We start from the raw sequence: 4,658 nt of genomic DNA on the forward strand, positions 1-4,658 counted from the left end.
AGGCACTGCCTGAGCAGATGCCTGTAACCTTAATACTAAACAGAAAACTGCCTGAGCAGATGCCTGTAACCTTAATACTAAACAGAAAACACTGCCTGAGCAGATGCCTGCAACCTTAATACTGAACAGAAGGCACTACCTGAGCAGATGCCTGTAACCTTAATACTAAACAGAAGGCACTGCCTGAGCAGATGCCTGTAACATTAATACTAAACAGAAGGCACTGCCTGAGAAGGTGCCTGTAACCTTAATACTAAACAGAAGGCACTGCCTGAGCAGATGCCTGTAACCTTAATACTAAACAGAAAGGCACTGCATGAGCAGATGCCTGGAACCATAATACTAAACAGAAAGGCACTGCATGAGCAGATGCCTGGAACCATAATACTGAACAGAAGGCACTGCCTGATCAGATGCCTGAAAACTTGTACAATTTATAATGTTACTTGTTACTTAAAGTTATGCAATGAGGTCGTATATATTGTTTGTACGCATCGCTTTTCCATCTACCCGTGGTCATGATCTCCTTCTCATTTGCTCCCATGTTATGTAGTTGTGTAGCCCTACCAATTCTGAATGAGTGCGTATTGAAACGTGTGTGATCTAAAGTGGTGTGCGATGCAGTTTTTTTAAGAATGCAGCTCAGGTGTTGCCGTTGTAATGGCAAACCTGTTTGGAACACAAAAAACTATCCAGTAGCTGCTGGTCTAATAGACCTGTAACGTTTCAGCGCCTCAACGGGGCAGAGCAGGCTGCCACGTTTTTCTTTGATGTTAACTTTTTTGGGTTTGCCATTGTGGTGCTTATATGAACGGAAGCATATAGTAATGCATGTGTCATTGATTTCAATATCCTTGACATGTTGTGGGTTTGTGGATAACACAACCTCACTTGCTCTCCGTAGTAGCAAATGAGAAACAGTGCTTTGTACATGAGCATGTCATACTTATTTCTTGTAGCGAGGTGGAGGTGCGCTAGTAGCTGCTGCATTACATTGGTGGTAATAGGTAGCAATGGTTTACGAGTCTGTGAATTGGAATTGGTGTACTGCTTGCTAACACCTCTGAGAATAATTGCAATGTTAGGGGCATTTGTTGGGTCAGGCATGTTGTAGATTTTATGTGTAAATGATATAGAACTTGAATATGTTCTGATTGTACTTGGCGACATGCCCAACTCATACAGATGGCAAATGAACAGGGATACATTTTCCAAGGAGACAGGTAGATTGGGGGATAATGTATGTTTCGTCAACAATTTGGAAAACTGCTGCCAGCATCTACGGTACGTTGTTGGTGTACCTTGTGTTACTGATGCATGTATAAACTTCCATTTAGCTTGTTGAAGTTTTCTGGTTTTAGGTGATGTGGAATCTTTAATGGCGTCTCGTGCATCTGGAATTTTGTCTTTGTTTACCTGCCAACGAGAAATCGCGTCACTTAGAATGTTCTTATGACCAGGAATGTGATGTGCAGTCAGATGGATGTCGTTTGTAAGAAGAATTAACATAAGTGGTCTGATTATGTGCATGACATTAGCATTCCTGCTGGTCTTACTGTTTAAATGATAGACATTAGCCATGTTGTCGGTGTGAAATACCACAGGGTGTTGGTCAATTTTTTAGCAAACAATGACACCATTAGGTAAACTGGATATAGTTCCAACACCATAATGTCATATTTTTTTCCAACTTTCTGGCCAGGCACCTTGGACCCAGGAGGATTCAAACGTGGCACCAAAAGCTTGCTTAGACGCATCGGAATAGAAATGTAAACATTTTGAGTCCTTTTTCTGTGACTTACTGATAAGTCATTGTGTTGATTAAGGAACATATCCCATATCTTTAAATCTTCAATGACTCAAATATTTGTTTTCTCTTTGTTAAGTTGTGTTTTACCATAGAAAGTTAGTGTACTTATTTGTCAAAGCAAGCAATTTCACTAGCCCACATTTCGCACTAAATGTGCATGATCTAGGCCTATTTCTAAATACCAAATTCCAGGTTTTCGTACTTTGCCGAAATTAAAAACTTTAGATTTTGTGAAATATTTAACTTATTTATACATCATTATTTAAAAAATTTATTTAAAGACGTTGAGCTGATGAAGACTGGAACAGAGGTCACATTCGTACTTCATAAAGACAACTGATGATAGACTCTGTATTGGAATATGATTGGATATTGCAAGAAAAATATTTGTGATGCTGCATTCGGTCAATATGTTCCTGTTCAGCTTGTAAAATGTTGTTGTATAATTTTTTTTATAAAGCAATAATATTTGTACAGTATATTATTTTGTAAACAAAACATTCAATAAATAAAAAATACTACTACAACAGTACACAGAATAAATTCTTCAATTTTACTTACACTTCATAATGTTACTGTAAATATTACAGTGCAAAAGGAGTTAATAAAAAATATATATATACATATACAGTTAGAGTATATCTTATTGAATTCCTGTATTGTTTTTTGTGTCAATTTGTCTACTAATATCAATGTGTTGATTGTGGCAGTAATTACGGCAGCTATAGTCTTCTAAGATCGCTCATATCCATTACAAAGTGTCATTTTAATAGTAAGAAATGTTTCAATAAATTGTGAATGTTGCCACTGTACGATACATTTTGTGTTTCTCACTACTTCACTTGCTCTTATTGTTCAATCAATGTTAATACCTGAAAAAAAAGACATTTGTGTCAAAATATCTGCATAAAATTAATGGTTAATTGTGCAAATGTTGACTTGAACCTATTGCATTTGATGCAGAAAATATTTTTAAAATACTGTACAGTAAACATCCAAAACAATATTTAGATTTATTTGGTAATTTTCTCTGCAGAATAGATAGTTGAAATCCTAACAAATTAAACCAATTCATCATTCATCAAAATTATAAAACAAAAATACATCCCTCCTGGTGGTGGTCTAGCCCTAGCTAGCAGTGTGCTGCTTAGCCTAGGCCTACTACCTCTACTTCTAGAAACAGGAGGCAGCAGTAAGGCTACTCGAGACTGCCTGCCATGTGGTTGTGCTAGTTAGTACTAGGCCTAGTAGTATGTAGTAGACTAGTAACAGTAGCAGAAAATTCGGACCTAGGCCTAGCTAGGCCTCTCCTGCTAGCGAAACAAAAACTCACCTAAATGAATAAGATTCAAAATCAAAGTTACCAACTGCAGTTCTACTTAGTATTCTGCTAGCTATAGTTTTCGTGTTTTCTTCAAGATCGTCTCGCGTCACTACTCGACTCTCTCTATGCATTGCTATCGTCGCGTTGTTGGCTGTTTGTTGAGAGAACCATAATCCACACGATGTATCCATACAATATGAATATTTATGAGCTAACTCAGGTCAAGGGTTAAATTAAACCGGAACACGTTTGTCTTCCAGACAAATAGCTTCCGGTTGGTTAATTTTTGCTTTAAATTACGATTTTCTCAAGGAAATAATTTTTTTTTTCGATCCAATTTGAGTTCAAAGTGAATAACTTTTATGTGCAATTAAAATGGCCTATGAAAAAATGTTTTCAGGGGGACAATACATCTTTAAGATGATATGTTTTAAGTTTTAGTTTTAGTTTTGGTATGAAGGTGAACAGACACAGGTCAGCAAGAGGGCCTGTTTATTAAAGAAATATGCTTTTACTTTAACTTTACTACATTTTGATGTTCATCTTTGTCTGATAACTTTATATAAACCGCTCGGACGTTTCTCCTATCTCACTAAATAAGAACAACCGCTTGGACTGATGCGAAGCCCGTAACACCTGTGATCAAATATTCTCTGCCTGCATACCCTTTTAAAAGGCAGGAGAGTTTATTTGTCTTTATTGGTGTTGGGAGTTGATTGTCTGTGTTGTGTGTATGTTTGTTTTTGGCATGCTTGATGCAATAGTGTGCTTTGCTGTAGGCATTTGTTGTTGTTGTTGGATCCCTTTCCTACATCTAAAATAGGGGTGTGGTCGATCATCGTTGCTCTTCTCCCTTATCTTTACCCATTGCCAATATTTTTAAACATTCAATTTCATCCGGCACTTTCCCTGACCAGTGGAAGACCGCAAACGTTGTCCCAATACACAAAAATGGTTCAAAATCTAAAGTCCAAAATTATAGACCCATCTCCCTCCTCCCCACTATCTCCAAAATTCTTGAGAGGCTTATCATCAACTATTATGTCATGTATCGCCCATTATTTCCCAAGATCAACATGGCTTCATGCCCGGTAGATCTTGTGAAACAAACCTTGCTACTCTTCTGTCTACCGTGTATGAAGCCATCGAAACTAAAAAGCAATGTGACATAATCTACACCGACTTTAGTAAAGCTTTTGATAAATTGTCCCACAACCTATTATTATTAAAACTTCATCAGTTTGGCATTAAAGGTACTTTATTTTCATGGTTTAAAAGTTATCTTGGCGGTAGGATGCAGAGAGTAGTAATTGATGGTGCCACATCCAATTCTCTCCCAGTCATCTCAGGCGTGCCTCAAGGTTCCATTCTTGCCCCCCTGCTGTTCAATATATTTGTTAATGAAATACCAAATCTCTTTCAAAATTCCAACTGTCTTATGTTCGCTGACGACCTCAAGATTTACAAAATTATTACCACCACTGAGGACTCCGTTGCACTTCAGGCAGATCTGGAAAGACTCGG

General features: G+C 37.5%; 1 long non-coding RNA gene across 1 annotated transcript; it reads right to left on the reverse strand.

The window, feature by feature from the left end:
• Positions 1-2,305: 2,305 nt before the first annotated feature.
• On the reverse strand, positions 2,306-3,431 carry LOC144848052 (uncharacterized). Its single transcript, XR_013613824.1, has 2 exons — positions 3,144-3,431; positions 2,306-2,682 (listed from the first exon to the last, which is right to left on the reverse strand). It is a non-coding gene; the product is annotated as an uncharacterized LOC144848052 (long non-coding RNA).
• Positions 3,432-4,658: the final 1,227 nt, after the last annotated feature.

Source organism: Antedon bifida, chromosome 1, assembly GCF_963402885.1.
Source record: "Antedon bifida chromosome 1, ecAntBifi1.1, whole genome shotgun sequence".
NCBI classification, from domain to species: Eukaryota; Metazoa; Echinodermata; class Crinoidea; order Comatulida; family Antedonidae; genus Antedon; species Antedon bifida.